The 23,219-nt window shown below is 41.7% G+C and overlaps 12 non-coding genes across 12 annotated transcripts; all 12 read left to right on the forward strand.

The window, feature by feature from the left end:
- Positions 1 to 2,549: 2,549 nt before the first annotated feature.
- On the forward strand, positions 2,550 to 2,621 carry TRNAM-CAU. The gene has a single exon. It is a non-coding gene; the product is annotated as a tRNA-Met (tRNA).
- Positions 2,622 to 3,609: 988 nt separating this feature from the next.
- Positions 3,610 to 3,681, forward strand: TRNAM-CAU. Its single transcript has one exon. It is a non-coding gene; the product is annotated as a tRNA-Met (tRNA).
- A 984-nt stretch (positions 3,682 to 4,665) lies between these two features.
- TRNAM-CAU lies at positions 4,666 to 4,737 on the forward strand. The gene has a single exon. It is a non-coding gene; the product is annotated as a tRNA-Met (tRNA).
- A 982-nt stretch (positions 4,738 to 5,719) lies between these two features.
- On the forward strand, positions 5,720 to 5,791 carry TRNAM-CAU. Its single transcript has one exon. It is a non-coding gene; the product is annotated as a tRNA-Met (tRNA).
- Positions 5,792 to 6,773: 982 nt separating this feature from the next.
- Positions 6,774 to 6,845, forward strand: TRNAM-CAU. Its single transcript has one exon. It is a non-coding gene; the product is annotated as a tRNA-Met (tRNA).
- Positions 6,846 to 7,833: 988 nt separating this feature from the next.
- Positions 7,834 to 7,905, forward strand: TRNAM-CAU. The gene has a single exon. It is a non-coding gene; the product is annotated as a tRNA-Met (tRNA).
- A 990-nt stretch (positions 7,906 to 8,895) lies between these two features.
- TRNAM-CAU lies at positions 8,896 to 8,967 on the forward strand. The gene has a single exon. It is a non-coding gene; the product is annotated as a tRNA-Met (tRNA).
- Positions 8,968 to 11,009: 2,042 nt separating this feature from the next.
- Positions 11,010 to 11,081, forward strand: TRNAM-CAU. The gene has a single exon. It is a non-coding gene; the product is annotated as a tRNA-Met (tRNA).
- A 983-nt stretch (positions 11,082 to 12,064) lies between these two features.
- Positions 12,065 to 12,136, forward strand: TRNAM-CAU. The gene has a single exon. It is a non-coding gene; the product is annotated as a tRNA-Met (tRNA).
- Positions 12,137 to 13,126: 990 nt separating this feature from the next.
- TRNAM-CAU lies at positions 13,127 to 13,198 on the forward strand. The gene has a single exon. It is a non-coding gene; the product is annotated as a tRNA-Met (tRNA).
- Positions 13,199 to 14,180: 982 nt separating this feature from the next.
- TRNAM-CAU lies at positions 14,181 to 14,252 on the forward strand. The gene has a single exon. It is a non-coding gene; the product is annotated as a tRNA-Met (tRNA).
- Positions 14,253 to 15,242: 990 nt separating this feature from the next.
- Positions 15,243 to 15,314, forward strand: TRNAM-CAU. The gene has a single exon. It is a non-coding gene; the product is annotated as a tRNA-Met (tRNA).
- Positions 15,315 to 23,219: the final 7,905 nt, after the last annotated feature.

Here is a 23,219-nt window from a genome sequence, read left to right on the forward strand (position 1 = left end):
CTTTTTGGGGGGGAAATTTTTCTTATTTTTTTTTTTTAACCCTGGGGATTAAAAAAATTATTGGGGGTCTTTTTTGAAAATTTTAAAATTTCATTAACCCCAAAACTATTTAACTTAAAACTACTGGAAAAAAGGGAAAAAAAAAAAAATTTTGAAAAAACGGGAAAAAAAAATTTTAAAAAAGGTCCCAAAAAGCAAAAAGCTTTCCCCTTTCCCAAAGGCTTTAAAATTTGGACCCAAAAGGGTTTTTTTTTAAATTTAAATAAAAAAGGCTCACCCCTTGGTAAAAAATTTTTAAAAATTTTTTTCCTTCCTTTTTTTTAAACTTTTTGTTTTTAAGGGCCACCCAGGGGTTTTTAAATAAAAAGTTTTTTTTGGTTTCCCAAAAAAAAAGAAAAATTTAGACGATTTTTAAAGAAGAAATCTTTAATTCCTTTGGGGAAAAAAACCCCAAAAAGTTTTTAAAGAGGGAAAAAAAAAAGGGGTACATTTTTAAAAAAAAAAAGTCTCCCTTAAAAAAAAGAGGAAAAAAAGAAGGGAAAAAAAACCCCCCCATAAAAAGGAAAAAAACCCCCTTTTAAAAAAGGGGGAAAAAAAATGATTTTTTCCCCCCCGTTAAAAAAAAAAAAAGGGGAGGGCCCCCCGATTTTACAAACCCTTTTAAAAGGGGTTTAATTTTTTTTCCCCAAATTTTTTTAAAACCCCTGGAGCCCTAAAAAAAAAAGCCAAAAATTTTTTAAATTTAATTGGCCCATTTACTTAAAGCATTTTAATTTTAAAAATTTTGGGGGAAAAAACCAAAAAAAAAATCTTTGCATTTTAAAAAGAACTTTTTCCCCCCCCTTTAAAAAGAACCCAAAAAAACCCCTTTTCTTTTTTAAAATTTTTACAAAAGCCTTTTCCCCCTTTTTAACGGAAAAATTTTTTTCCCCCCCCTTTTAAAATTTTTTAAAAAAAAATTTTTTTTTTATTTCCTATTAAAGGCTCGGGAGAATTTTTAAATTTCAATTTTTAAAAAAATTTTTTTAAAATTTTCCAAAAAAAAATTTTAAATTTTAAAAGGTTGGGCTACTTGGGAAATTTTTAAAGTTTTAGTTAAAAAGAAAGGGAAAAACGAAATTAAAATGAAAAAAAATTTAAAAGAAAGGCAAAAATTAAGGAAAGGGGGTTTTTAAAAAAAAAAATTTCCCAAAACAAGGGGGAAAAAAAGCAAAAAAAAAAGATTTTCCCCCAAAGGGGGGGAAACCCAAAACAAGGATGGAAAACGGGGAAAAAAAAAGTCAAATTAAATTTTTCAAAGAAAGAAGTTTTAAAAAAGGGGGGGTTTTTCCCCCCCACCCACCCCTTTTTTTAAATTTTGGGGTTTCCCCATCCTTTTTTCCCCAAAATTTTTCTTTTTTAAACCCCTGGGGGGACCAAAATTACGTCCCCTTTAAATTTCTTTTTTAAGGGTTTGGGAAAAAAAATAAAGAAATTTCATAGATATTTGAAAATAGGCAAAAATTAAAAAAATTTTCTTTTAAACTAGGGGAAAACCCCTTTTTCCTCTTTGTTTTCCCGAAAACTTTTTTTTTAAAAGGCATTTTAAACAAAACCCCCCTTTTTTTAACAGTTTTTTTTTGGGACCTTCCCATTTTGGGGAAAATCTTTTTTTTGGTTTTCTTTTTTTGTCAAAAAATAAAAATTTTTATGTTTTTTAGTAAATTTTGCAGAAATTTTTTTTTCAAAAAAAAATTTTAAAAGTGGACGGGGGTTTTTTAAAAAAGAATTTTAAACCCTTTTAAAAAAAGGAAAAGGGTTTTTTAAAAAAAAAATTAAAGAAAAGGTCAAAAAAAGGAAAAAAGGTTTAAAAGCAAAAAACCCCCTTTTCCCAAAAAGGGGGAAAGGAAGAAAAAGAAAAGTCAAAGGGGGAAAAAAAAAGGGGGGCAAATGGGGGGAAGGGGGAAAAAAAACCCAGAATAGGTTTTTCACCCGAAAAGGTTTTAAAAACCCTTTGGGGTTTTGTTTTAGGGGCCCCACCCCTTTAAATATTTTAATCCCCCCTTTTTTACCCCTTTACCCCTTTTAAAACCCTGGGGGAAATTAAAAGGGCCCCTTTAAATTTCTTTTTTAACCGGGGCTAAACCCAAAAAAGGAATTTTTGGGGTTTTTAAAATGAACCCTTAAAAAGCTTTGTCACAATTTCCCAAAACTTTTCCGAGGCAAAATTAAAAAAAATCTTTTCCTTTCAATTTAGGAAAAACCCCAAAAAAAAGGTAGTTAAAGAAAAATTTTCCCCTTTTCTCGGCTTTATTTTGGCCCCCCCCTTTTTTTTTTCATTTTTAGCTTAGCCGTATGGCGTGGTTATACAATAGCACAGAAATCTAGCCAATGTGAACCAGATGCAGAGAGAGAAAGACCGAAAGCTCTACAGATGAAACAGTATTTCATTTACAAGACAGGTTTCCTAACATCTTTCAAAGGCAAGATGGTCTACAATGGAGGACAAGGCAAAAAAAAAATGCACTCTCAGTCATCAAGTGGAGGTATAAAGAGACAGCAAGCACACCAGCAGAGTGGCGCAGCGGAAGCGTGCTGGGCCCATAACCCAGAGGTCGATGGATCGAAACCATCCTCTGCTATGGAAAGGGTAGGAAGTTTTTAATACTAGTCGAGTTTTTGTTTTCACACGACTTTGCCACTACGTCTATTCTACAGACCCTGATGTGGGGAGTCCCTGACATTCAGCAGGGTGCCGTTTACCCCTTAATACTTTCCTTTCATTTTTTAAGTCCCCTGGCAGCCTATCTCAAATGACTTGACTGTCATCTAGGAGTCATTTGTGGAAATACAGCTGGATGGACATAAGCACTTAAGAAATGACTGATAACGACTACTTTGAACATATGAACATATTCTGAACCGGTCATGGCATTAACGCTTAAAAGTCTAAAGTGCAATCTTTCCGAATGAAGCATTTATCATGGAGAAATGAGGACAGAAATTGGAAACAAAGCTCTGTGGTCAGCTCATCAAGCTGAACGCAGAACTTTCACCTTTTCCTGCACCTGGTCTTTAGTTGTGTGCACCGCAAAATGCTCTCTCTCTCTCTGTCTTTGTTTAATTCAGGCTTTATGTGATCAAGGACACCATCACCCAGGCTAGAATGATGAAAGTAAATACAGAATAAATCATTTGTGCATCGACTTCCTATATTTTGGCTCAAAACGTTCTGTAATGATTTTCTCAGTAGTTGCCTATCGTAGGTAGGTTTGTCTGAACAGGTGAGAAGTTTCTTTAATTTTGCTCAACTTCTCAGTTAAAACTGACAACTGCACAAAGACTGGACTTATTGAGGAGACTGACAAAAATTGAGGAATTGTAGAGAAGATGCTGGTACAGCTTAGCCGTATGGCGTGGTTATACAATAGCACAGAAATCTAGCCAATGTGAACCAGATGCAGAGAGAGAAAGACCGAAAGCTCTACAGATGAAACAGTATTTCATTTACAAGACAGGTTTCCTAACATCTTTCAAAGGCAAGATGGTCTACAATGGAGGACAAGGCAAAAAAAAAAAAAATGCACTCTCAGTCATCAAGTGGAGGTATAAAGAGACAGCAAGCACACCAGCAGAGTGGCGCAGCGGAAGCGTGCTGGGCCCATAACCCAGAGGTCGATGGATCGAAACCATCCTCTGCTATGGAAAGGGTAGGAAGTTTTTAATACTAGTCGAGTTTTTTTGTTTTCACACGACTTTGCCACTACGTCTATTCTACAGACCCTGATGTGGGGAGTCCCTGACATTCAGCAGGGTGCCGTTTACCCCTTAATACTTTCCTTTCATTTTTTAAGTCCCCTGGCAGCCTATCTCAAATGACTTGACTGTCATCTAGGAGTCATTTGTGGAAATACAGCTGGATGGACATAAGCACTTAAGAAATGACTGATAACGACTACTTTGAACATATGAACATATTCTGAACCGGTCATGGCATTAACGCTTAAAAGTCTAAAGTGCAATCTTTCCGAATGAAGCATTTATCATGGAGAAATGAGGACAGAAATTGGAAACAAAGCTCTGTGGTCAGCTCATCAAGCTGAACGCAGAACTTTCACCTTTTCCTGCACCTGGTCTTTAGTTGTGTGCACCGCAAAATGCTCTCTCTCTCTCTCTTTGTTTAATTCAGGCTTTATGTGATCAAGGACACCATCACCCAGGCTAGAATGATGAAAGTAAATACAGAATAAATCATTTGTGCATCGACTTCCTATATTTTGGCTCAAAACGTTCTGTAATGATTTTCTCAGTAGTTGCCTATCGTAGGTAGGTTTGTCTGAACAGGTGAGAAGTTTCTTTAATTTTGCTCAACTTCTCAGTTAAAACTGACAACTGCACAAAGACTGGACTTATTGAGGAGACTGACAAAAATTGAGGAATTGTAGAGAAGATGCTGGTACAGCTTAGCCGTATGGCGTGGTTATACAATAGCACAGAAATCTAGCCAATGTGAACCAGATGCAGAGAGAGAAAGACCGAAAGCTCTACAGATGAAACAGTATTTCATTTACAAGACAGGTTTCCTAACATCTTTCAAAGGCAAGATGGTCTACAATGGAGGACAAGGCAAAAAAAAAATGCACTCTCAGTCATCAAGTGGAGGTATAAAGAGACAGCAAGCACACCAGCAGAGTGGCGCAGCGGAAGCGTGCTGGGCCCATAACCCAGAGGTCGATGGATCGAAACCATCCTCTGCTATGGAAAGGGTAGGAAGTTTTTAATACTAGTCGAGTTTTTGTTTTCACACGACTTTGCCACTACGTCTATTCTACAGACCCTGATGTGGGGAGTCCCTGACATTCAGCAGGGTGCCGTTTACCCCTTAATACTTTCCTTTCATTTTTTAAGTCCCCTGGCAGCCTATCTCAAATGACTTGACTGTCATCTAGGAGTCATTTGTGGAAATACAGCTGGATGGACATAAGCACTTAAGAAATGACTGATAACGACTACTTTGAACATATGAACATATTCTGAACCGGTCATGGCATTAACGCTTAAAAGTCTAAAGTGCAATCTTTCCGAATGAAGCATTTATCATGGAGAAATGAGGACAGAAATTGGAAACAAAGCTCTGTGGTCAGCTCATCAAGCTGAACGCAGAACTTTCACCTTTTCCTGCACCTGGTCTTTAGTTGTGTGCACCGCAAAATGCTCTCTCTCTCTCTCTTTGTTTAATTCAGGCTTTATGTGATCAAGGACACCATCACCCAGGCTAGAATGATGAAAGTAAATACAGAATAAATCATTTGTGCATCGACTTCCTATATTTTGGCTCAAAACGTTCTGTAATGATTTTCTCAGTAGTTGCCTATCGTAGGTAGGTTTGTCTGAACAGGTGAGAAGTTTCTTTAATTTTGCTCAACTTCTCAGTTAAAACTGACAACTGCACAAAGACTGGACTTATTGAGGAGACTGACAAAAATTGAGGAATTGTAGAGAAGATGCTGGTACAGCTTAGCCGTATGGCGTGGTTATACAATAGCACAGAAATCTAGCCAATGTGAACCAGATGCAGAGAGAGAAAGACCGAAAGCTCTACAGATGAAACAGTATTTCATTTACAAGACAGGTTTCCTAACATCTTTCAAAGGCAAGATGGTCTACAATGGAGGACAAGGCAAAAAAAAAATGCACTCTCAGTCATCAAGTGGAGGTATAAAGAGACAGCAAGCACACCAGCAGAGTGGCGCAGCGGAAGCGTGCTGGGCCCATAACCCAGAGGTCGATGGATCGAAACCATCCTCTGCTATGGAAAGGGTAGGAAGTTTTTAATACTAGTCGAGTTTTTTGTTTTCACACGACTTTGCCACTACGTCTATTCTACAGACCCTGATGTGGGGAGTCCCTGACATTCAGCAGGGTGCCGTTTACCCCTTAATACTTTCCTTTCATTTTTTAAGTCCCTGGCAGCCTATCTCAAATGACTTGACTGTCATCTAGGAGTCATTTGTGGAAATACAGCTGGATGGACATAAGCACTTAAGAAATGACTGATAACGACTACTTTGAACATATGAACATATTCTGAACCGGTCATGGCATTAACGCTTAAAAGTCTAAAGTGCAATCTTTCCGAATGAAGCATTTATCATGGAGAAATGAGGACAGAAATTGGAAACAAAGCTCTGTGGTCAGCTCATCAAGCTGAACGCAGAACTTTCACCTTTTCCTGCACCTGGTCTTTAGTTGTGTGCACCGCAAAATGCTCTCTCTCTCTGTCTTTGTTTAATTCAGGCTTTATGTGATCAAGGACACCATCACCCAGGCTAGAATGATGAAAGTAAATACAGAATAAATCATTTGTGCATCGACTTCCTATATTTTGGCTCAAAACGTTCTGTAATGATTTTCTCAGTAGTTGCCTATCGTAGGTAGGTTTGTCTGAACAGGTGAGAAGTTTCTTTAATTTTGCTCAACTTCTCAGTTAAAACTGACAACTGCACAAAGACTGGACTTATTGAGGAGACTGACAAAAATTGAGGAATTGTAGAGAAGATGCTGGTACAGCTTAGCCGTATGGCGTGGTTATACAATAGCACAGAAATCTAGCCAATGTGAACCAGATGCAGAGAGAGAAAGACCGAAAGCTCTACAGATGAAACAGTATTTCATTTACAAGACAGGTTTCCTAACATCTTTCAAAGGCAAGATGGTCTACAATGGAGGACAAGGCAAAAAAAAAATGCACTCTCAGTCATCAAGTGGAGGTATAAAGAGACAGCAAGCACACCAGCAGAGTGGCGCAGCGGAAGCGTGCTGGGCCCATAACCCAGAGGTCGATGGATCGAAACCATCCTCTGCTATGGAAAGGGTAGGAAGTTTTTAATACTAGTCGAGTTTTTGTTTTCACACGACTTTGCCACTACGCCTATTCTACAGACCCTGATGTGGGGAGTCCCTGACATTCAGCAGGGTGCCGTTTACCCCTTAATACTTTCCTTTCATTTTTTAAGTCCCCTGGCAGCCTATCTCAAATGACTTGACTGTCATCTAGGAGTCATTTGTGGAAATACAGCTGGATGGACATAAGCACTTAAGAAATGACTGATAACGACTACTTTGAACATATGAACATATTCTGAACCGGTCATGGCATTAACGCTTAAAAGTCTAAAGTGCAATCTTTCCGAATGAAGCATTTATCATGGAGAAATGAGGACAGAAATTGGAAACAAAGCTCTGTGGTCAGCTCATCAAGCTGAACGCAGAACTTTCACCTTTTCCTGCACCTGGTCTTTAGTTGTGTGCACCGCAAAATGCTCTCTCTCTCTCTGTCTTTGTTTAATTCAGGCTTTATGTGATCAAGGACACCATCACCCAGGCTAGAATGATGAAAGTAAATACAGAATAAATCATTTGTGCATCGACTTCCTATATTTTGGCTCAAAACGTTCTGTAATGATTTTCTCAGTAGTTGCCTATCGTAGGTAGGTTTGTCTGAACAGGTGAGAAGTTTCTTTAATTTTGCTCAACTTCTCAGTTAAAACTGACAACTGCACAAAGACTGGACTTATTGAGGAGACTGACAAAAATTGAGGAATTGTAGAGAAGATGCTGGTACAGCTTAGCCGTATGGCGTGGTTATACAATAGCACAGAAATCTAGCCAATGTGAACCAGATGCAGAGAGAGAAAGACCGAAAGCTCTACAGATGAAACAGTATTTCATTTACAAGACAGGTTTCCTAACATCTTTCAAAGGCAAGATGGTCTACAATGGAGGACAAGGCAAAAAAAAAAAAAATGCACTCTCAGTCATCAAGTGGAGGTATAAAGAGACAGCAAGCACACCAGCAGAGTGGCGCAGCGGAAGCGTGCTGGGCCCATAACCCAGAGGTCGATGGATCGAAACCATCCTCTGCTATGGAAAGGGTAGGAAGTTTTTAATACTAGTCGAGTTTTTTTGTTTTCACACGACTTTGCCACTACGTCTATTCTACAGACCCTGATGTGGGGAGTCCCTGACATTCAGCAGGGTGCCGTTTACCCCTTAATACTTTCCTTTCATTTTTTAAGTCCCCTGGCAGCCTATCTCAAATGACTTGACTGTCATCTAGGAGTCATTTGTGGAAATACAGCTGGATGGACATAAGCACTTAAGAAATGACTGATAACGACTACTTTGAACATATGAACATATTCTGAACCGGTCATGGCATTAACGCTTAAAAGTCTAAAGTGCAATCTTTCCGAATGAAGCATTTATCATGGAGAAATGAGGACAGAAATTGGAAACAAAGCTCTGTGGTCAGCTCATCAAGCTGAACGCAGAACTTTCACCTTTTCCTGCACCTGGTCTTTAGTTGTGTGCACCGCAAAATGCTCTCTCTCTCTCTGTCTTTGTTTAATTCAGGCTTTATGTGATCAAGGACACCATCACCCAGGCTAGAATGATGAAAGTAAATACAGAATAAATCATTTGTGCATCGACTTCCTATATTTTGGCTCAAAACGTTCTGTAATGATTTTCTCAGTAGTTGCCTATCGTAGGTAGGTTTGTCTGAACAGGTGAGAAGTTTCTTTAATTTTGCTCAACTTCTCAGTTAAAACTGACAACTGCACAAAGACTGGACTTATTGAGGAGACTGACAAAAATTGAGGAATTGTAGAGAAGATGCTGGTACAGCTTAGCCGTATGGCGTGGTTATACAATAGCACAGAAATCTAGCCAATGTGAACCAGATGCAGAGAGAGAAAGACCGAAAGCTCTACAGATGAAACAGTATTTCATTTACAAGACAGGTTTCCTAACATCTTTCAAAGGCAAGATGGTCTACAATGGAGGACAAGGCAAAAAAAAAAAAAATGCACTCTCAGTCATCAAGTGGAGGTATAAAGAGACAGCAAGCACACCAGCAGAGTGGCGCAGCGGAAGCGTGCTGGGCCCATAACCCAGAGGTCGATGGATCGAAACCATCCTCTGCTATGGAAAGGGTAGGAAGTTTTTAATACTAGTCGAGTTTTTTTGTTTTCACACGACTTTGCCACTACGCCTATTCTACAGACCCTGATGTGGGGAGTCCCTGACATTCAGCAGGGTGCCGTTTACCCCTTAATACTTTCCTTTCATTTTTTAAGTCCCCTGGCAGCCTATCTCAAATGACTTGACTGTCATCTAGGAGTCATTTGTGGAAATACAGCTGGATGGACATAAGCACTTAAGAAATGACTGATAACGACTACTTTGAACATATGAACATATTCTGAACCGGTCATGGCATTAACGCTTAAAAGTCTAAAGTGCAATCTTTCCGAATGAAGCATTTATCATGGAGAAATGAGGACAGAAATTGGAAACAAAGCTCTGTGGTCAGCTCATCAAGCTGAACGCAGAACTTTCACCTTTTCCTGCACCTGGTCTTTAGTTGTGTGCACCGCAAAATGCTCTCTCTCTCTCTCTTTGTTTAATTCAGGCTTTATGTGATCAAGGACACCATCACCCAGGCTAGAATGATGAAAGTAAATACAGAATAAATCATTTGTGCATCGACTTCCTATATTTTGGCTCAAAACGTTCTGTAATGATTTTCTCAGTAGTTGCCTATCGTAGGTAGGTTTGTCTGAACAGGTGAGAAGTTTCTTTAATTTTGCTCAACTTCTCAGTTAAAACTGACAACTGCACAAAGACTGGACTTATTGAGGAGACTGACAAAAATTGAGGAATTGTAGAGAAGATGCTGGTACAGCTTAGCCGTATGGCGTGGTTATACAATAGCACAGAAATCTAGCCAATGTGAACCAGATGCAGAGAGAGAAAGACCGAAAGCTCTACAGATGAAACAGTATTTCATTTACAAGACAGGTTTCCTAACATCTTTCAAAGGCAAGATGGTCTACAATGGAGGACAAGGCAAAAAAAAAAAAATGCACTCTCAGTCATCAAGTGGAGGTATAAAGAGACAGCAAGCACACCAGCAGAGTGGCGCAGCGGAAGCTGGGCCCATAACCCAGAGGTCGATGGATCGAAACCATCCTCTGCTATGGAAAGGGTAGGAAGTTTTTAATACTAGTCGAGTTTTTTTGTTTTCACACGACTTTGCCACTACGTCTATTCTACAGACCCTGATGTGGGGAGTCCCTGACATTCAGCAGGGTGCCGTTTACCCCTTAATACTTTCCTTTCATTTTTTAAGTCCCCTGGCAGCCTATCTCAAATGACTTGACTGTCATCTAGGAGTCATTTGTGGAAATACAGCTGGATGGACATAAGCACTTAAGAAATGACTGATAACGACTACTTTGAACATATGAACATATTCTGAACCGGTCATGGCATTAACGCTTAAAAGTCTAAAGTGCAATCTTTCCGAATGAAGCATTTATCATGGAGAAATGAGGACAGAAATTGGAAACAAAGCTCTGTGGTCAGCTCATCAAGCTGAACGCAGAACTTTCACCTTTTCCTGCACCTGGTCTTTAGTTGTGTGCACCGCAAAATGCTCTCTCTCTCTCTGTCTTTGTTTAATTCAGGCTTTATGTGATCAAGGACACCATCACCCAGGCTAGAATGATGAAAGTAAATACAGAATAAATCATTTGTGCATCGACTTCCTATATTTTGGCTCAAAACGTTCTGTAATGATTTTCTCAGTAGTTGCCTATCGTAGGTAGGTTTGTCTGAACAGGTGAGAAGTTTCTTTAATTTTGCTCAACTTCTCAGTTAAAACTGACAACTGCACAAAGACTGGACTTATTGAGGAGACTGACAAAAATTGAGGAATTGTAGAGAAGATGCTGGTACAGCTTAGCCGTATGGCGTGGTTATACAATAGCACAGAAATCTAGCCAATGTGAACCAGATGCAGAGAGAGAAAGACCGAAAGCTCTACAGATGAAACAGTATTTCATTTACAAGACAGGTTTCCTAACATCTTTCAAAGGCAAGATGGTCTACAATGGAGGACAAGGCAAAAAAAAAAATGCACTCTCAGTCATCAAGTGGAGGTATAAAGAGACAGCAAGCACACCAGCAGAGTGGCGCAGCGGAAGCGTGCTGGGCCCATAACCCAGAGGTCGATGGATCGAAACCATCCTCTGCTATGGAAAGGGTAGGAAGTTTTTAATACTAGTCGAGTTTTTGTTTTCACACGACTTTGCCACTACGTCTATTCTACAGACCCTGATGTGGGGAGTCCCTGACATTCAGCAGGGTGCCGTTTACCCCTTAATACTTTCCTTTCATTTTTTAAGTCCCCTGGCAGCCTATCTCAAATGACTTGACTGTCATCTAGGAGTCATTTGTGGAAATACAGCTGGATGGACATAAGCACTTAAGAAATGACTGATAACGACTACTTTGAACATATGAACATATTCTGAACCGGTCATGGCATTAACGCTTAAAAGTCTAAAGTGCAATCTTTCCGAATGAAGCATTTATCATGGAGAAATGAGGACAGAAATTGGAAACAAAGCTCTGTGGTCAGCTCATCAAGCTGAACGCAGAACTTTCACCTTTTCCTGCACCTGGTCTTTAGTTGTGTGCACCGCAAAATGCTCTCTCTCTCTGTCTTTGTTTAATTCAGGCTTTATGTGATCAAGGACACCATCACCCAGGCTAGAATGATGAAAGTAAATACAGAATAAATCATTTGTGCATCGACTTCCTATATTTTGGCTCAAAACGTTCTGTAATGATTTTCTCAGTAGTTGCCTATCGTAGGTAGGTTTGTCTGAACAGGTGAGAAGTTTCTTTAATTTTGCTCAACTTCTCAGTTAAAACTGACAACTGCACAAAGACTGGACTTATTGAGGAGACTGACAAAAATTGAGGAATTGTAGAGAAGATGCTGGTACAGCTTAGCCGTATGGCGTGGTTATACAATAGCACAGAAATCTAGCCAATGTGAACCAGATGCAGAGAGAGAAAGACCGAAAGCTCTACAGATGAAACAGTATTTCATTTACAAGACAGGTTTCCTAACATCTTTCAAAGGCAAGATGGTCTACAATGGAGGACAAGGCAAAAAAAAAAATGCACTCTCAGTCATCAAGTGGAGGTATAAAGAGACAGCAAGCACACCAGCAGAGTGGCGCAGCGGAAGCGTGCTGGGCCCATAACCCAGAGGTCGATGGATCGAAACCATCCTCTGCTATGGAAAGGGTAGGAAGTTTTTAATACTAGTCGAGTTTTTTTGTTTTCACACGACTTTGCCACTACGTCTATTCTACAGACCCTGATGTGGGGAGTCCCTGACATTCAGCAGGGTGCCGTTTACCCCTTAATACTTTCCTTTCATTTTTTAAGTCCCCTGGCAGCCTATCTCAAATGACTTGACTGTCATCTAGGAGTCATTTGTGGAAATACAGCTGGATGGACATAAGCACTTAAGAAATGACTGATAACGACTACTTTGAACATATGAACATATTCTGAACCGGTCATGGCATTAACGCTTAAAAGTCTAAAGTGCAATCTTTCCGAATGAAGCATTTATCATGGAGAAATGAGGACAGAAATTGGAAACAAAGCTCTGTGGTCAGCTCATCAAGCTGAACGCAGAACTTTCACCTTTTCCTGCACCTGGTCTTTAGTTGTGTGCACCGCAAAATGCTCTCTCTCTCTCTGTCTTTGTTTAATTCAGGCTTTATGTGATCAAGGACACCATCACCCAGGCTAGAATGATGAAAGTAAATACAGAATAAATCATTTGTGCATCGACTTCCTATATTTTGGCTCAAAACGTTCTGTAATGATTTTCTCAGTAGTTGCCTATCGTAGGTAGGTTTGTCTGAACAGGTGAGAAGTTTCTTTAATTTTGCTCAACTTCTCAGTTAAAACTGACAACTGCACAAAGACTGGACTTATTGAGGAGACTGACAAAAATTGAGGAATTGTAGAGAAGATGCTGGTACAGCTTAGCCGTATGGCGTGGTTATACAATAGCACAGAAATCTAGCCAATGTGAACCAGATGCAGAGAGAGAAAGACCGAAAGCTCTACAGATGAAACAGTATTTCATTTACAAGACAGGTTTCCTAACATCTTTCAAAGGCAAGATGGTCTACAATGGAGGACAAGGCAAAAAAAAAAAAAATGCACTCTCAGTCATCAAGTGGAGGTATAAAGAGACAGCAAGCACACCAGCAGAGTGGCGCAGCGGAAGCGTGCTGGGCCCATAACCCAGAGGTCGATGGATCGAAACCATCCTCTGCTATGGAAAGGGTAGGAAGTTTTAATACTAGTCGAGTTTTTTTGTTTTCACACGACTTTGCCACTACGTCTATTCTACAGACCCTGATGTGGGGAGTCCCTGACATTCAGCAGGGTGCCGCTACCCCTTAATACTTTCCTTTCATTTTTTAAGTCCCCTGGCAGCCTATCTCAAATGACTTGACTGTCATCTAGGAGTCATTTGTGGAAATACAGCTGGATGGACATAAGCACTTAAGAAATGACTGATAACGACTACTTTGAACATATGAACATATTCTGAACCGGTCATGGCATTAACGCTTAAAAGTCTAAAGTGCAATCTTTCCGAATGAAGCATTTATCATGGAGAAATGAGGACAGAAATTGGAAACAAAGCTCTGTGGTCAGCTCATCAAGCTGAACGCAGAACTTTCACCTTTTCCTGCACCTGGTCTTTAGTTGTGTGCACCGCAAAATGCTCTCTCTCTCTGTCTTTGTTTAATTCAGGCTTTATGTGATCAAGGACACCATCACCCAGGCTAGAATGATGAAAGTAAATACAGAATAAATCATTTGTGCATCGACTTCCTATATTTTGGCTCAAAACGTTCTGTAATGATTTTCTCAGTAGTTGCCTATCGTAGGTAGGTTTGTCTGAACAGGTGAGAAGTTTCTTTAATTTTGCTCAACTTCTCAGTTAAAACTGACAACTGCACAAAGACTGGACTTATTGAGGAGACTGACAAAAATTGAGGAATTGTAGAGAAGATGCTGGTACAGCTTAGCCGTATGGCGTGGTTATACAATAGCACAGAAATCTAGCCAATGTGAACCAGATGCAGAGAGAGAAAGACCGAAAGCTCTACAGATGAAACAGTATTTCATTTACAAGACAGGTTTCCTAACATCTTTCAAAGGCAAGATGGTCTACAATGGAGGACAAGGCAAAAAAAAAATGCACTCTCAGTCATCAAGTGGAGGTATAAAGAGACAGCAAGCACACCAGCAGAGTGGCGCAGCGGAAGCGTGCTGGGCCCATAACCCAGAGGTCGATGGATCGAAACCATCCTCTGCTATGGAAAGGGTAGGAAGTTTTTAATACTAGTCGAGTTTTTTTGTTTTCACACGACTTTGCCACTACGTCTATTCTACAGACCCTGATGTGGGGAGTCCCTGACATTCAGCAGGGTGCCGTTTACCCCTTAATACTTTCCTTTCATTTTTTAAGTCCCCTGGCAGCCTATCTCAAATGACTTGACTGTCATCTAGGAGTCATTTGTGGAAATACAGCTGGATGGACATAAGCACTTAAGAAATGACTGATAACGACTACTTTGAACATATGAACATATTCTGAACCGGTCATGGCATTAACGCTTAAAAGTCTAAAGTGCAATCTTTCCGAATGAAGCATTTATCATGGAGAAATGAGGACAGAAATTGGAAACAAAGCTCTGTGGTCAGCTCATCAAGCTGAACGCAGAACTTTCACCTTTTCCTGCACCTGGTCTTTAGTTGTGTGCACCGCAAAATGCTCTCTCTCTCTCTGTCTTTGTTTAATTCAGGCTTTATGTGATCAAGGACACCATCACCCAGGCTAGAATGATGAAAGTAAATACAGAATAAATCATTTGTGCATCGACTTCCTATATTTTGGCTCAAAACGTTCTGTAATGATTTTCTCAGTAGTTGCCTATCGTAGGTAGGTTTGTCTGAACAGGTGAGAAGTTTCTTTAATTTTGCTCAACTTCTCAGTTAAAACTGACAACTGCACAAAGACTGGACTTATTGAGGAGACTGACAAAAATTGAGGAATTGTAGAGAAGATGCTGGTACAGCTTAGCCGTATGGCGTGGTTATACAATAGCACAGAAATCTAGCCAATGTGAACCAGATGCAGAGAGAGAAAGACCCAAAGCTCTACAGATGAAACAGTATTTCATTTACAAGACAGGTTTCCTAACATCTTTCAAAGGCAAGATGGTCTACAATGGAGGACAAGGCAAAAAAAAAAAAAATGCACTCTCAGTCATCAAGTGGAGGTATAAAGAGACAGCAAGCACACCAGCAGAGTGGCGCAGCGGAAGCGTGCTGGGCCCATAACCCAGAGGTCGATGGATCGAAACCATCCTCTGCTATGGAAAGGGTAGGAAGTTTTTGTTTTCACACGACTTTGCCACTACGTCTATTCTACAGACCCTGATGTGGGGAGTCCCTGACATTCAGCAGGGTGCCGTTTACCCCTTAATACTTTCCTTTCATTTTTTAAGTCCCCTGGCAGCCTATCTCAAATGACTTGACTGTCATCTAGGAGTCATTTGTGGAAATACAGCTGGATGGACATAAGCACTTAAGAAATGACTGATAACGACTACTTTGAACATATGAACATATTCTGAACCGGTCATGGCATTAACGCTTAAAAGTCTAAAGTGCAATCTTTCCGAATGAAGCATTTATCATGGAGAAATGAGGACAGAAATTGGAAACAAAGCTCTGTGGTCAGCTCATCAAGCTGAACGCAGAACTTTCACCTTTTCCTGCACCTGGTCTTTAGTTGTGTGCACCGCAAAATGCTCTCTCTCTCTCTGTCTTTGTTTAATTCAGGCTTTATGTGATCAAGGACACCATCACTGAAGAAATAACTGTGTCCAACTACTTTGAACTTATGAACATATTCTGAACCGGTCGTGGCATTAACGCTCAAAAGTGTAAATTGCAATCTTTCTGAATGAAGCATTTACCATGGAGAACTGTGGACAGAAATTGTAAACAAAGCTCTGTGGTCAGCTCATCAAGCTGAACACAGAACTTTCACCTTTTCCTACACATGCCCTGGGATTCATGAAACTTGCGTTAGGTGCAGGCATAGCATCGCTGTTCTAACACCGAAGAAAGCCACAGAGAGATTCAGGTACGAGCTGTTCCCACATGCACTACCTGCGTACACTATGCCTGCACAACTCCTGAGCCTTGTATGGTAATTACCTCATGTGCAGCAGTGTAGCATGCAAATTAAGGTATGTAGTGATTCAGGAAGTGCTGCAGGCATAGTGTAAGCATGCAGAAATTTAAACCGAAGAAAACAGTTTACATTTTTGCAAACATAATATTGGAGCCATGACAGGTGGCCAAACATATGTATTGTATTGTTAATATATGCCAATGGCTAAATATATAGCCATTGGTATAAAAAAAATGTACAAAATATAAAATTAACATTTAATATATATATAGATGCTCTATCATGACATGGAAGCACAGGACAGTGGTGTGCAAAGGGGATCGCAAGGAATATATAAAAATATAGCATAAAACTTCAATGAAACACATATCACGATTTCCCCGTAATAGTCAATGGCAGGCATGCTACACCATACACATGGAGCAGGGGTTGCTAAGGGGCAGTGACAGTGTTATGCGCAGTAGCTAGGAATTAGTAGGCAATGCCATGCTAATGAGAGGAGTAATAGTGAATCTCAGATTCCCCTATGGTGTAAGGATGCACCTTACAGCATAGTATTATAACACCAAGGTGAGCCCTTGAGATAAAGATGACATCAAGAGAGGGGTGTGTCGCCATTGCTGTAAGCACATTGGAGCATTGCTAAACCAGTCTGCCCCTAGCTAGTCAAAGCTGCAGGATAGGAGTGCTTCTAATTGCCCATAGCTATGCTTAGCTGACAGTAGACAAGGTAACCGAGTATGCATGTGAATGGAGATGAGAAACGCGTGTAAACCTGGTAAACGGGTATGCACGGCACGCACTGCAGCTGAACAGGAAGGATATAGGAAATAAATAAGGAAATGCTGCAGCAGTGAAATTGGAGTACAAATGACTAATTAACATCTAGGAGCCTACAGTGGGCCATTGACAACAGCTACCAAGGCTGCTAGCAGCTACCAGCAGAACAGGGAAGGGGAGGGGCTGTACTGCAAAGAAAACAGCAAAGTGTCAAAGCAGAACAAAGGCGATATACAGTATATCAGCTACAAGGCACATTTCACCATGACTGGGTAGGGAAAGTACAAAACAAGAAAGACAGCAGGTGGATGCATGCCTGATAATGGGAGGGGATCCAGGTCTAAAAGTGAATTAAAGGGCAACAGATTAATCAAGGCAGGCAAGTAGATCTTCACAGTAAACGCCCCACACTCACAGTACTCATTGCAAAACCCATAATTAAGACACACAGCAGCTGGAATAGCTCATACACACCCACTTACATCAGCAGCATCCATAGCACAATACTATAAAGTGTGAAAGCACCTCACACACATTTGTGTATTCTCATACACTCTGCACCAGTGGTGTATACAGACGGGGAACTTTTATTATGTACATGTCAGGGGCTGCCAAAGCTTTGTTCTACCAGCATGTGTTGAAGACTGAAGGTGGTGTGGAGGATGATGCACATGGCCACCACAGGCACCAGAGGAGGAGGAGAGTGTTCAGACCAAGAGTAGCCTACCAGGGGCTACATGATCTGGAGATAGTAGAGCGTTACAGGGGGACAGGGACATCCTACAGCAACTTGTGGAGCTGTGCCAGCTACACCTCAGAGCCAGAAAAAACAGAGGGGAACCCATCCCAGTGGATATGAAGGTATGTGTAAGCCTGGGAATACTAGCTACAGGTACCTTTCAAAGACCAACTGGGGATATCATGGGTATCTCACAGGTGTCAGCATTCTGGGTACTACTACACCAGTTCCTGGATGCCATGTTACCACATGCCAATGAGCACATATACTTCCCCCGAACATAGGAGTAGTTGGCCAGCAATATGTGTCTCTTTCACCATGTGGCAGAATACTCGGAGGTACTGGGTGCAATAGACTGCATGCATATACATATCAAGTTAGCAACCGCAAGGGATACCCCTCCATCAACTGCCAGGTTGTGTGCAATGCCCAGGGCATTATCATGGATGTGTGTGCTGGCAGCCCTAGAAGCTATAACGATTTCCACATCTGGCATGCCTCACAGCTGTATTGGTTATTTGCCAGGTAGGACATCCCAAATGGCCACCTGGTGGGGGACGCTGGTTATGCACTGGAACTGTGGATGATGACTCCTATCAGAAATGCACACACACCCATGCAAGAACGCCTTAATAAGGCACACGCACAAACCAGAATCATCACAGAGCATGTGTTTGGGATGTTGAAATCACGGTTCCGTTGCTTGGAAATATCTGGTGGAGCCTTGAAGTACTCTTCAGTCACATGTGCCCACATCTTCATAGTGTGTGCCATGCTACACAATATGGTCCTGCGGAAACAGCTGCAGCAGGGACAGAATGGTGAAGACCCTCACAGCCCACCACCACCACTGCTAAGGGCCCCACAGGCACAGAGGAACTCACACCACGAACACTCTGAGCCAGCCCCAGTAGGCAGACGGAGGTGTGCCCAGTATGCCATGCCTTGACAAAGAGGGAATGTATAGCACACACACTGACAGTGTAGGCACCTAGGGACTGACACCTTTCTACACCTGCACACACAGTACAAATCGATGGCACACACACACATAAGACTACCTATAAATCATCAAGTATAGGCGGTCTACTGTGTGCATCCAGCATAGGCAGCCCTCAACTATTGCACACACAACAGCCATTGGAACAAGGTAAGTCAACACCCGAACAGTAAATTAAGCATATGCAGATACTGTATGTAAAGATTCATAGGTAGGTACTTGGCCAACTGCCAGAGGCCATTCATAAGGCCAGCCAAAATGTGTCATCTTTTGCCACCCCATTGATTCATTAACAGTCCCTCTGTGGAGCAGAACCAATGGCGGGATCCCTGGGGTGCATCTACTCTTCCCCATCCACCCTTCAAGGTTTCTCTTGCAGAGTGTTAGTGAGGGGCTCTGTATAATGTAGTTAGGGATGTTGTTCCAAAGTATGGGGAGTGTCTGTAACAGGAAGTTGTCCCTCCAGCATCTTCCGGTTATTGTTTTGGCAAGGTCAGCTCACTACAGTGTGTGGCTCACTGTGACATGGATTCCCATAAGTGGAGCATATCCATCAAGCCAGAGTTCGACATGGCTGCATTGGACAGTGGAGATCATCTCTGGGTAAACGAGCTGCCACTGAGTAAAGCAGGAGTTTATTCAGTCCGGCTGCATAGGCCATATGTTGGAGGCCAGTATTCCCCTTGGTGAGGTACATTCGAGGACCCCCAGCTGCTGCATGTGTCCTCTGAGGTACATCCCACATGGGTTATTATACTCTGTGATGGGACTGATGAGTGATGAGTAAAGAGGCACTATAACCCCAGTATGTCTAGATGGGAATCCTTTAGTAATCAGATGGCCTACATAGAAGGATGCCCTAACTACTTTGGAGGTATGATTGTCAAAGGGGAGATCACTATCTACCTTAGTCCCCAGATACCCCATTACCTCGTCTGTATTAAAGTGGCTGCCACTCATGTGTTAATATGCGGGTGCCAATTTCACAGTGGAATGACCATGCAGTTAGTGGCACTTGGCTGGAGGCCATGTCATTGGCACCCTGTGACGTTCTCTGTGAGGGCCCTTGAGGAATGTCCATGTCAGCTGGATTATCAGTCATAGCTCCCAGTTTGCAGTCATTGACAAACATGGTCTGCTGCAGTCCACCTGTGTTTGCCTGTACATCTGAGATGTATATGCCAAACACTAGGACTCCCAGGACTGAGACAGAGTTGGACCTGGATACCACTAGTCGTACCATGTGGGTTCTGTGTGTAAGCCTGTTGGCAACCCAACCTGTGATGTATGGGTGAATATACAGGCTGGTGTGTTTATCAATAATACCTGAGTGGGGCATGGTGTCAAAAGCCTTTGTGAGGTCCAGGTAGTATGTGTGAACCACCTCCACCATCATTTAATGCCTTGGTGACTGTATGTAAGATGTCACGCAGGTTCAGTAGGCATGAACTTCACTCAACCAAGCTGACCTGGGTTGGGTCAAGTGTTTGAAGGTTACCAATGTCATTGTTAATGAGTGCCATGAGGATGTAAACCATACCATTGCAGACCAGGCTAGTCAGGCTTACGGGGTGGTAGTTACCATGGTCAGTTGTGATTTCACCTTGTTGGAGTGGAATAACCATTGCCACACACCATTGTATGGGCATGTAACCTGTGGAGAGGCTGAGGTAGGAATGTCTAATTAGGTGGGGGACAGGTTGTCTTGTACAGTTTGCAAGATGTAGTCTGGGTCAACATCTGCCTCCATTGATGCTGTGTTCTGCTGTTAGAGAGGGCCATTTCCACCTGTGTGTTTCTGATGGGTGAGATACTGTACCTTTCGGGTAGTGTTGTGGGCTCTTTAGGGGGTGAAGTATGCACTGAATGTATCTGCAAGGATGTTGGCGATATCATTAGGGTCAGCATATTTTGTGCTATATTTCACCGGCACAGTGCAAATCTGTGTGTCACCACATAGATCCTTGACATAGCCAAAGAAGGCTTTGTGGTTATCTTTTGAATCCTTTTGTATTCTCCTGCTGATGTTAGCCTTGGATGATGTCATGAGGGACCTACATATCATACTAATAGTGGTCACGGATGTCTGCCCTTCGTGGGATTTGCTGTGTGTATGGAGCATTGTCCTACTTCTGTAGTATAGCCTGTTTATTGCAGAGGTCCACCAGACCTGTGTCCTTGTCTAGGAGTGAGTCTTGGTTTACCAGTGATGGCATGATCCATACATCCATGTAGATGCTTATAGACAGCATTTGTAAATCTGTCTGTATCTTGAGCAGTGTTTCCCCTTAGCATGGGGGCTGTGAAACCCCCCACCCCTGTCACTAATAGTGTAAATGTAGCTGTAGGAAAGGTATACACTGTGGTATCCATGGGTGAGGGAAATGCTAGGGTGTGGAAACAGTGAATAGTTCATGGTCAGATTTAACCTCCACTGTGGTGCAACTGTTGCCCATGTTGGTGATGACCACATCTACTAGTTTCCACCCCACATTAGGGAGGTTACCACCTGATACAGGGCATATGAGGTGATACATTCCGTGAAGCGCTGGTCCTGGAAGTGAGTACCAGAGTACATTTCCCAGTTAATGGTATGGTAGTTGACATCGACCAATGCCAGGGTGTGCATTAGGACTGTCGTGTTCTTCATTGTCTCCAGGTAGGTGGAGTGGAGGTCCTGGGTCAAGGAGGGTGATCCGTAGCAGGCCACATTCCACATTGCAGTTGCAGCTGATATTAGCTGCACATGGATGATCACAGAGGTATCATGCTGCCTCACTAACCTGGAGGTGTAGGTATCCCTACTGAATATGGATGCAGCACCTCCATGACTGTCAGTCCATGTTCTGTGGCTGAAATGTGTGGTATGGGTTGTAGTCTGGTAGTGCTGGTGTGCTCTCAGGAGCCTTAAGACAGATTTCAGTTAATGCACAGATGTTGATGTTGTCCATCCTGAGGAATGCTGTGAATGCATGCATGTTGTGATGACAACCCCTGATGTTGAGCAGCATAATCCTCTTTGAATCTGCTATTGTGTTGTTTACAGAGCTGGTATTCACCTTTGAGACTCTCCTAAATAAGGCACCTAGCCTTGGCCAGTATTCCAAAGCATAAGGCTGACACATAGGCCAGTATGGTATCATTGCATGCATGTTCCCCATCTGTGCTTGTTTTTCATCTCCCCTGTAGGGAACCTACTGGCAAGCAACAGAAAGCCTTAAACTTATATAAGTCTTCTAGCTTCCAAGATAGGCTTTTGGAGTGAATAAGTATCAGTGTTCTGTATGTTCTTGCTGTACTCAACTGTTTCCTGACTACATGGCAAGTTCACACTGTATATTGTGATCTGAAGGTCTGTTTATTCACATATTATGGCTCTGATGGCCTGCACATTAGATGTTCACAGATAGCCTACTACCTATCTGCCCAAGGGCAATTAGAAGCATAGCAACAGTGTGTTGGCCTTTCCTGCACCATTGATGAAGTAACTGAGCTTCTGTCAAGCATAGCCAATGAAACAATTCCAGGCAGAGTTTCTGGAAGCTGTTGAAGACTGGGGTTGTAGAGGGTGATAGGGGCACTTAGTGATCTAAAGAGGGCATGTTAATGTGGCAATTCAACACCATTCACTTCCCCCAGCAGGTCTTGCAGCTATCAAACTGGACAGGCTCCCCCACCCCCTGGCTGCATGGTTCTGGGACACATGATCTCAGGGGTGTAAAGTCTATAACCCATTCACACAGCAAGGTTTCCCTTGAAGTGTGTCAGTGAGGGGCTATGCCTAATGTAGTTAGGAATATAATGTATTGTCTCACAGTACATTTGCTATATGTTGTTATTTTGAGAGTACGTGAAGCTCATTGAGTTTGGGGGCTCCCACCCTTTGCTTAGCCTAGCTTAAACATAGAAATCATCTAAATAGGAAATAGGCAGAAGCAACGTTAATGTCAACAGTGTAATGGTTACACCATCTGCATAGTATCTGTACATTCGAAGTTACAATCCCGATAAAGGCAGGGAATGTTTATCATGTGTAAAAGTATACCTTAAGCACAGCTTGCATATATAGGTAGTAATCGTCTGTATAATAAACATTCAAATCACCCATATAAACCTATGTGTGCAGGAGAGTACAGTCAACAGAGAATGTAATGTTATGTCAGCACATAGTGAGATGTTACATCACTGACATGTATATATCCGGAGTAGTTAGCGGATGTGGCCGTGTTTGCGCACACAGCTTATACATTACAAAGTTTGTTTAACTGTGTTTAACCGCTGCTGTAATGTCATACAAACAATTTTAAACATGCTTACAACTGCTTAAATGAGCCTTATTCTGCAGTAAAAAACATTAAGCCTCACAGGTGTTAAACCCTGGACCATGCACACTATAGTCATGGGACATAGCACTAAGCCATCCAACGTGTGCACATGACTAATGATTTTGAGACTACACCTTATACCATATGCATTTCACTGTAATGCTCACAAATGGGACAGTGACTTTGTGTAAATATGTACAGTACATTGTAATGTACTGTAGTTTGTGAACCAAC

Source organism: Protopterus annectens, chromosome 9.part0, assembly GCF_019279795.1.
Source record: "Protopterus annectens isolate FY-2018-M chromosome 9.part0, PAN1.0, whole genome shotgun sequence".
Classification (NCBI taxonomy): domain Eukaryota; kingdom Metazoa; phylum Chordata; order Ceratodontiformes; family Protopteridae; genus Protopterus; species Protopterus annectens.